An 11,488-nucleotide genomic window follows, 5' to 3' on the forward strand; every position below is an offset into this window, starting at 1 on the left:
GTGACTACTAAACATGAGACTCGAGCCAATTAACACCTTCTATCAGCTATATACGCACATGTTAATATCTTTTTATAGTTAATAAATGTTGGTGTAAATAATTTAGTTACTTATCTCTTTGGTATATACATATACTGACACTATTAACTTACACTGTTGACGCCCACATTGTTCTATATCGATGTTATTGTCTTCATATATGGAGTAAATACCTGAGATGTAACATGGAAGGTAGCGTGTGATCAGACAAACATGTACTAGTTGTTATTCTAGGCTTTATAAATTGTTTTGGGTATTTGTTTGTGAAAATACATACGCACACACATCTGTTTTGTATAAGTGGTGTATGTTTTTGGCATATTTTTTAAACAAATGAAAGCTCTGTCCAGATAGTTTCTCTGTGCTTAGTGATGCCAGAATGGGATATCAAACTGTTTGACTGTTGAGGAATGGTTTGAAACAAATGGACGTTGCCAGAACACTAGTATACTGTACCAAGAATTCTGAAAGGTTGTTGCATAAAAATCTACTGGTAGATACCGGTAAGTAGCTGTTTGACATGGCGGTGTTTTGATCAGGTTAACACGCCAAGGCCGAAAGAAATCTTGCAACAGTAATAGCATAACCACATTCATTCTAGAGTATTTAGAAGAACAGTTAAGAGAAGACTGACCAAACAGTTATTTTTTAAGAATGGTTAATTATAAACCATTATAGATAATTATAGATAAAGGAAAACTGCCTTTCCCACAAGTTGTGGTGCAGTATATGTTTGGGCAGCTACTTATAAAGATGGGAAAACTTTTTTTCATGTTCTCCAGGAAACGTCAATAGTCCTTCCTATGAGCATCATATATTTTTGTCATGTGTTAGGGAAAGTTTTGATAATAACCCAATGTTTAAGGATGAAAATGTCACTGCCCTCAGTGTACGTGTTGTACACGATTATCTCTACCTGGAGAACAAGATCATTATGGCCAGCAAGGTCTCCAGATTGTAATTCCATTGAGAAGTTTTGGGCAGAATGAGCTGGAAAATTGTTAATATAACTATAAAACAGTTACTGTAACTCAGTTGTAACGCCTTCTAGTGAGAGTTGGGATGAAATTACGGTAGATTATATCAACAGAGATGCCACCTATTACGACTGGAGCGTAATCATTACGATTTTGGTGTATACATTACGACTATATGCTCATACAGACAAATATTACGACTTGTTGCAACTCCCAAGTTATTATATATTGTATAGGCCTATACAATAAAGTGATAAATTGTTCCCCCAGGGCTTGAAAGGGGTAAAAAGAAAATTTCTAGTGAGATACAAATAAATTTTGATAATAAATAAAAGACAGTTCAAATGCTAACTTACAATAATCATGTTTGTGCTTGAAATAATAAAAAAATATTTGTATCTTCGACGTCTACCAATAGTTTGAGTGCGGTGCTTCTTCATACTGGGTACGTGGGGGAATCCATAGTTACGTCATCAGTGCTGGTCAGCCAATCAACGCTCGCGTAGTTGGGTATTTCTCGTTTTCTAAGCGGCACAGAAACACCAATGCGATCGTTCACAAGGTGGAAAAAGAAAGAGGCCTCGTTCACCAGATTGTCTTGTTTCTGGCAAATCTGAAAGGACTAAAACTGTGAAGCAAAAATTTAGGAAAGAGTATAGGGCAAAATATCCGGTCATTGCATCAAAAGTCAGTGACAGTCATGCGTTTTGTACAGTTTGTCACATCGATTTTTTTTGTGGCGCATGGCAGGATAAACGATTGTTCCAGACATACATCTCACCAACAAAAGGCTGAGGCGAAGACAAAAACGATGCAGATAACGACATTTATGAGTAAGAATTCAAATATAAAACCATAAATGCAGAAGTGATGTCCATGCAATTTGTCATTCCTCATAATTTACCCTTAGCTGTAGCCGATCATGCAGGACATCTCTTCAGAAAAATGTTCCCAGACTCTGACATAGCGAAAAAATACGGCTGTACTAGAACCAAAACTACAGCCATTGTAGAAATGTTTGGTTGTGAAGATGACAAATATATTTCAAGCATACTTACTTACAGTGTTTACAGTTTAGCCACAGATGGATCCACAGACATGGATGACTCAAAACTGTATCCAGTGGTTGTATGATATCTTGACCCTTTGCTTGGAAAAATTGTTTGTTCTCTTTTGACAATGGTGGAATGGAAAGAAGCTTCAATGGGACAGAATATTTAAGCTTTTGTACCACGAACTGACAAAGAGGAAAATTCCATGGGAAATCTGTCTTAGTTTTTCTTCAGACAATGGCTCAGTTATGTCTGGTATAGGTAAAAGTGTGATGGGACACATCTCAAGATGACAGCCTAGCATTTACTTCATGGGCTGTCACCTCATGAATATTGCTGCCCAGAAAGCTTCCAGAGAACTGCCATGCCCAGTTTCTAATATATTGATATAGATCTACTATTTTCTAGACAAAAGTGCTAACAGAAAAAAAAAACACATTTCAAATAGTTTCAAGGATTGTATGACGAAGAAACAAGAAAAATTCTACAACTTGTTAACATAAGATGGTTATCACTTGAGGTCTGCCTCAACAGAATATTGGACACGTGGAAGCCATTGAAGAAGTATTTTCACTGTGAAAAGGAAAAACTAGATTCAAAAGGACCTAAACGTGCAGCTCAGTCAGGCACCAAGACTTTAACAGTCAGGATATCCTCTCGGCCACAGAGGGACACAAGACAACAGTCTCCAAAAGCAGAAAAAGAAATGTAGAAGTTAAACATAAAGTGTATTTCACAGCGAGGAGTATGCTTGTATTCTATGTTAACAATCTTATTTCTTACAAAATATGCAAACATTTGTCTAGTTTATTATAAATAGGTTTTAAAATAGCATTCCTAATTAACTTTTTATATATGTTGTTTATTTCATCTGTTTAATTAACAACGACATTACTTAACTAAACTTGTTTAAAACATGTTTTAACAGTATGTTAACAGTAAATACAGACTTTATATAACAACAGTTTCCTCTAAACTGGTTCTACTAACTATATCTCATCTACCATACAAACACTATCAGTTTGTCCAGTTTCATATTTAAATTGAACTGATGGTTCTATACTGTTTAAATAACTAACAAATTATTTTAATTTACTGTTGTCATATACATGTAAAAACGGCTCGTTTGGGTTGAGAAAATATTTTACGTAGAGGAGCGAACAACGTTTTGACTTTCTTCTTCTAGTGAATAATGACATTACGTTGAATCATGCAAGTAGGGCTTACCTTTTTAGATTAACTGATTATCTGTTATATTGGGTAACTACTGACTTACGTTTACCTCTTTTGCATATATGTATACTTGCACTGACGGATGATTACTTGTTTCTTCTAATGACAACTTACAATAAGGATAAGTACGTTTAAACACAGTCCAATAAACCAGAATAGAGAGATGTTCCATACAATAGAGAGATGTTCCATAGAATAAAGGGATGTTCCATACAGTAAAGAGATGTTCCATATAATAAAGAGATTTTTGGTACAATAGAGATATTCATACAATAACGGGATGTTCCATACAATAGAGAGATGTTCCATAGAATAAAGGGATGTTCCATACAGTAAAGAGATGTTCCATATAATAAAGAGATTCCATACAATAGAGATGTTCCATACAATAAAGAGATATTCCACACAATAGAGATGTTCCATACAATAAAGAGATATTCCACACAATAGAGATGTTCCATACAATAAAGCGATGTTCCATGTAATAAAGGGATATTCCACACAATAGAGATGTTCCATACAATAAAGCGATGTTCCATGTAATAAAGGAATATTCCACACAATAGAGATGTTCCATACATTTTGTTTAGCAGAACTGAAGTTCGATCTAAAAAAAAAAATATGGTGACACAAATTAAGAAAAACAAAATAAGGTGTTTGTTTGTTTGTTGTTGTTTTTTTTCATTTCGCACAAAGCTACCCGAGGGCTATCTGCACTAGCCGTCCCTAATTTTGTAGTGTAAGACTAGAGGGAAGGTAGCTCGTTATCACCACCCACCGCCAACTCTTGGGCTACTCTTTTACCAACGAATAGTGGGATTGACCGTCACATTATAACGCCCCCACGGCTGACAGAGCGGGCATGTTTGGCGCGACGGGGATGCGAACCCGCGACCCTCAGATTACGAGTCGCACGCCTTAACACGCTTGGCCCTAAGGTGTATGAGATACTCACTACCTCAAGTTGTAACTAGTACAGTTGTTACAACGTCCTCTGTTGGAGAACAGTTTGTCCAGATATGACATATACCTGTAAGTATTACACACGAGTCCAGCTTATTTTACTGTCAGAAGAACTCTAGCCAACTATTTTCATTCTTTACAGCCCGCTCCATAATGGGTCAGCAGCAAGTTTGTAGGCTTGTAATGCTAAAATAGAAACAGGTTTTGATATCTTTGGTGGGCACATCACAAACAGCCCATCGTGGTTAACAACAAAATTCTTCACTACCCAACATGGAGGGAAGACACTGGTAAAACAATTATAGCTTTGTTGTACACCTATAATTTGTTTCTCTTTCATTAAAAAGTGAATTTTTTACATAAATGTATTTTCCATCATTCCCTTTAGGTCGCAGCGAAACACTCGAGTTTCTTTTAGACAAAATGGTGATCTATTATCAGATGTTCTGACAGTAGCATTTGATTGGTTAAATTACTCTTGTTAGCAATCAGCTAACAACTGTCATCATGATCACAGCTTGTACTTCCTGCTAAACATGTGAGGTAACTACTGGAAAATATAGGCTTACATATACTGATTGGGTTATGTAAGTTCACATGTGTCTAGAACGCTTTCTTTACCTTCCTACGTGAGCGTGAAGTTTTCACATCAGATTTGTATGTATCTCCCTCATTATGATCCTTGTTTTATCTCCGTGTTTATTGAGTTTCGTTTTAATTTTTGCTTTTGCCAAGAGCTTTGAAGTGTTTACTTAATGCGTTTGCTAAATTTGGGCATTACTTGGATTACATGAGTAAAAGTATGTGTTTCATCACTACTCAGATTACACAAGCAACAGTGTATTTGGGTACCGCTTGGATTACTGTAGAATAAGTGTATTTGGGTACTACTTGGATTACTTGAGTAGGAGAGTGTGTTTGGGTACTACTTGGATTACATGAGTACGAGAGTGTGTTTGGGTACTACTTGGATTACATGAGTACGAGAGTGTATTTGGGTACTACTTGGATTACACGAGTAGGAGAGTGTATTTGGGTACTACTTGGATTACATGAGTACGAGAGTGTATTTGGGTACTACTTGGATTACATGAGTAGGAGAGTGTATTTGGGTACTACTTGGATTACTTGAGTAGGAGAGTGTATTTTGGTACTACTTGGATTACTTGAGTAGGAGAGTGTATTTGGGTACTACTTGGATTACATGAGTACGAGAGAGTGTGTGTGACATGTTATAACTCATTTTAATTTGCAGCTGTGTTTAAGGGAAGGTCACTCACTAGTAAGAACCAACTAGTTTATTGACTACTTTAATGTATCTTGTTAATCCTAATTTAAGTAAACACTCTGCTCAGAGTCCATTATTTATTATTTTTTATTGAAGTGTTAGTGAATTACAAAACGTCCGTTGTTCTGTTCGTGAACCGAAGGAAAGATACTCGTTAAAACAGAGTTTCTCCTTTTCTTATCGGGCCTAACTATGTCGATTAACCTGAGAGGTACTACAACTATGTATTTTTCGTTCACAGAATACTTTACACAAGCACATTATAGAATGTTTTCCCATCTTAGCGACTAAGACAACCCTTACTTGAAATTCTAAAATACATAACAATTGAGAAAAAAGTTATTTACAAGTTCATTTTTGTCAAAAGATAAAAACAGAATATTTCCAAGAAGAATGATTAATGAATAAATGAAAGTAAACTATCTGAAAAACATCGTGAGCAAAAATGCCAGTAAGTGAAAAGAAACTCTGGACTTGAACTTAGGACCTTTGAGTGACAGACAGGGTTAGAGCTCTGTCTATGCTGTCCAAGAGTACAAGTCATATTTGTCTCTCCTACTTACAATACATTTTTAACTACGAGCATGAAAGTCTATAAACTTTGTTATTGTTTCTTAGAAAGTCTACCTTTCCTGATTCAAGCTATGAAGCAACTATGGTTATCAACTAGATAAATATTTAGGTTCAGTTACACTCTTATGATGTGATCTGGTGGTGACAAATCAACTCACTAACTGTCGGACCAAAAGAACACATAGTAGTAAGTTTAATACACATACAGTCTTGGCCAAAATATTTATATATTCTGTAACAAATAAGACCATTATTATTAATATAAAATAAAATAAACGTATCGCTGAGAAGATCATTTACATTTAACATGTTTATGTATAATTCATATACTGACACAGGTTCAACTGAACGATTATATCAGAACAGTAAACAATTTCACCAGACATCTCTAGAAAGATTTAACATTTAACATTTCACTCATCGCAAAAATACCTTACTAAAACATAATTAATTACAAAATATAACATCAAGTTATTGTAAATACTGTCTTTAACGTTATGTGAGTACATACTTGGTTCGTCTTCCTCTTACTCTCGTAACGTGGCATGCTGTCCATGAGGTTATTGATGTAATCCACTATGATTTCATTCCAACTAGTCACCAAAAAAGAGCTGTAGTAGTTGGTTCAGGATTGTGGATAGCAATTTTTTGGCTCATTTCTGAGTGTTTTGACGAACAAATACTCAGAACTACTTGTACATGTTTGTTCCATTATACACTACATTCACTGACAATATTTGAATATAGCTACTCCATGCATCTAGAAAATAACATCCGAATAGAATAGAATGGAACATTTTGGCCAAGACTGTAGATAAAAATCATTAGAGATGAATGTAGAGAGTACTGGCCATGTTAGTCAAAAAATCTGTTCAAAACCATGTCCTAGAGTTTCCTTTCACTTAGTGAGTTCCCTTACATATCTTTCAGAAAGAACAGTGATGTATTCTGAAACTTTTGTCTCTGAATATTGATAGAGGTGTTGTATGGAATAAAATAATAAAAAAATCACTTTGATTTGATAAATTTAGCTATTCTTTGTATCAACTCTTTATACACGATAGAAATTAGGAACTGAAAAGTTCACAGTCGTCTCACCTGGTACTCCGATCCTGGCTTGTTGGCATGGTTGACTTTGAATATTTCTTGATACACAAACATGGCTTCAACATCTCGTCCAACCTTGTGGAGATGAAGAATTAGCTATCTAAGTACAAGATCTATACAGTAAAGTAAAACAGTTATTACCTACATCTAAGTACAAGATCTATAAAATAAGAGTAGAACAGTTATTCTCTACCTCTAACTTCTAGATCTATACAATAAAGTACAACAGTTATTATCTACTTCGAGTAAGAAGCGAGGGCTTTCTGGTAAGAGTATAAGACCTATACAGGAAAGTACAACAGTTATTACCTATCTCGAGTAAGAAGCGAGGGCTTTCTGGTAAGAGTATAAGACCTATACAGTAAAGTACAAGTTATTACCTACCTCGAGTAAGAAGCGAGGGCTTTGTGGTAAGAATATAAGACCTATACAGTAAAGTACAACAGTTATTACCTATCTCGAGTAAAAAGCGAGGGCTTTCTGGTAAAAGTATAAGACCAATACAGTAAAGTACAAGTTATTACCTACCTCGAGTAAGAAGCGAGGGCTTTGTGGTAAGAATATAAGACCTATACAGTAAAGTACAAGTTATTACCTACCTCGAGTAAGAAGCGAGGGCTTTCTGGTAAGAGTATAAGACCTATACAGTAAAGTACAAGTTATTACCTACCTCGAGTAAGAAGCGAGGGCTTTGTGGTAAGAATATAAGACCTTATACAGTAAAGTACAAGTTATTACCTACCTCGAGTAAGAAGCGAGGGCTTTCTGGTAAGAATATAAGACCTATACAGGAAAGTACAACAGTTATTACCTACCTCTAAGCATTAGATCTATAGAGTAAAGTACAACAGTTATTACCTACCTCGAGTAAAAAGCGAGGGCTTTCTGGTAGGAGTATAAGACCTATACAGGAAAGTACAGCAGGTGCAACACAGACAACTAGAAATACACGCCAACTGCTGAAGTGAAGATTTTCTGACAGAAGGATATTGAAGCCTAGAAAGTGTGACAGTAAACATGTTTTCACAAAAAATAAGAACTTGTTTCTGATTGATTTTTAGGTGCTACGTCTATCTTTGATGTCACAAACTATTAAGTCAACTTTCCTCACTGTCCGTATTTTATAACGGTGACGTCACTCTATTACTAGTTGTGTATACATATTTTATACGGTAATTCTTGTATTATATATCTCCATCCCTTTCGGATTTCTCGACACAATTTCATGTGCAATTTCACATAAGTGAATAATTATCCCTGAAATCGGGTCACATTTTGTTATGTTCAAAATGTTGAAAATCGCTGGCTATAGATATCTCTAGAACAATCAAGACGTAAAACATCTCTAGAACAATCACGACGTAAGACATCTCTAAAACAATCAGGACGTAAGATATCTCTAGAACAATCGCGACATACGATATCTCTAGAACAATCAGGACGTAATATATCTTTAGAACAATCACGATGTAAGATATCTCTAGAACAATCGCGACGTAATATAGCTCTAGAACAATCACGACGTAAGATATCTCTAGAACAATCGCGACGTAAGATATCTCTAGAACAATCGCGACGTAATATAGCTCTAGAACAATCACGACGTAAGATATCTCTAGAACAATCGCGACGTAAGATATCTCTAGAACAATCGCGACGTAAGATATCTCTAGAACAATCACGACGTAAGATATCTCTAGAACAATCGCGACGTAAGATATCTCTAGAACAATCGCGACGTAAGATATCTCTAGAACAATCGCGACGTAAGATATCTCTAGAACAATCACGACGTAAGATATCTCTAGTCAATCGCGACGTAAGATATCTCTAGAACAATCGCGACGTAAGATATCTGTAGAACAATCACGACGTAAGTTATCTGTAGAACAATCGCGACTAGAAACACACCGTTAACAGGCAGCATGACGTGTCTCGATCCATCTTCAACCCACTAGAAACACACCGTTTACAGGCAGCATGACGTGTCTCGATCCATCTTCAACCCACTAGAAACACACCGTTTACAGGCAGCATGACGTGTCCCATGTTGATATTATTTCTTTGCACGTGCATTTTGATGCTTTTTTCAATTTTATTCATCCATCGCCATGAGAACAATAGGTTCTTTAAATGATCATCACATATTCTATTCTACCTGTGGTAACTTGCAAAGAAACGAAGGCAAAACTTTACAGAAATGGAAAAAAATGAGTATTATCCGTATTAAAAAATAAAACTTGGGGATCCAGATACATCACGGTCTATGTTATAACACCTGATGTATCTGTATCTATATGATCACTGATACAGTTTCATCCGTTATAACACCTGATGTATCTGTACCTATATGATCACTGATACAGTTTCATCCGTTATAACACCTGATGTATCTGTACCTATATGATCACTGATACAGTTTCATCCGTTATAACACCTGATGTATCTGTACCTATATGATCACTGATACAGTTTCATCCGTTATAACACCTGATGTATCTGTACCTATATGATCACTGATACAGTTTCATCCGTTATAACACCTGATGTATCTGTACCTATATGATCACTGATACAGTTTCATCCGTTATAACACCTGACGTATCTGTACCTATGTGATCACCGATACAGTTTCATCCGTTATAACACCTGACGTATCTGTACCTATATGATCACTGATACAGTTTCATCCGATATAACACCTGATGTATCTGTACCTATATGATCACTGATACAGTTTGATCCGATTCTGAACCTGATATCAGTAAAAATGTTTATAAGAAATCGACTTCAAATGAACAATAACGAGAAAAGTTATAAAAGAAATGTAAATTGTCTTTATAGATGTTTATATTTATAGCTATTTATATTTATAGATGTTTATATTTATAGATGTTCATATTTATAGATGTTTATATTTATAGATGTTACTGACAAGGAAACAACAAGAAACTGAATATAGAAAATATTGTGAAGAACTTTTAAACAGATGGTTCGTAATATCAGTTCATTTCTTACACTGATATATTGAGTATATCTCTGAAGATCACTACTCTGGATTCCTTATTAGCACAAAACACACACCTGTAGATCATTATTACTGTACTAGCTATTAGTAATACACCCGTAAATTACTACTACTGGATTACTTATTAGCACTACACACACCTATTGATCAGTATTACTCTACTAGTTAATAGCACTGCACACACCTGTATATAACTATTACTGTACTGGTTATTAGAACTACACAGACCTATAGATCACTATTCCTGGACCACTTAGTAGCACGACACCACCTGTAGATCACTATTACTGGACCATTTATTAGCACTACAAGCACCTGTAGATCATTATTACTGTACTATTTATTAGCACTACATATAATTATGGATCACTATTACTGCACTAGATATTATCACTACTACTCGAGCAGTTATTAGCACTATAAAAACCTGTATATCACTATTACTGTAGTACTTATTAGCACTACAAACACCTGTAGATCACTCTTACTGGACTAGTTACTAGAACCACACACGCCTTTAGATCACTATTACTATACTAGTTATTAGCACTAAACACACCTGTAGATAACTATTAATGTACTAGCTATTAGCAACACACACACCTGTAGATCACTATTACTATACTAGTTATTAGCACTACACACACCTGTAGATAACTATTAATGTACTAGCTATTAGCAACACACACACCTGTAGATCACTATTACTATACTAGTTATTAGCACTACACACACCTGTAGATAACTATTAATGTACTAGTTATTAGCACTACACACAGACCTGTAGATCACTCTTACTGGACTAGTTACTAGAACCACACACGCCTTTAGATCACTATTACTATGTTAGTTATTAGCACTACACACACCTGTAGATAACTATTAATGTACTAGCTATTAGCAACACACACACCTGTAGATCACTATTACTATACTAGTTATTAGCACTACACACACCTGTAGATAACTATTAATGTACTAGTTATTAGCACTACACACAGACCTGTAGATCACTATTACTATTATACAGGGTGTTCGTCACTGTGCAGTTTTGTGATCATATTTTATTATATTTCAGATTATGATAACAGTATAGTTTTAACAACTGAGAAACGTGTATGGATCGTCGAACGCGTATTCACTTTCAACATTGTTTATAATTGTCATTCGTATTTAACTCCTGTATTCTATATTGAAACATGTCTGTTAATAAATGTATAAGTGCACA

The sequence above is a fragment of the Tachypleus tridentatus genome, chromosome 9 (genome assembly GCF_004210375.1).
Source record: "Tachypleus tridentatus isolate NWPU-2018 chromosome 9, ASM421037v1, whole genome shotgun sequence".
In the NCBI taxonomy this organism is placed as follows: Eukaryota; Metazoa; Arthropoda; class Merostomata; order Xiphosura; family Limulidae; genus Tachypleus; species Tachypleus tridentatus.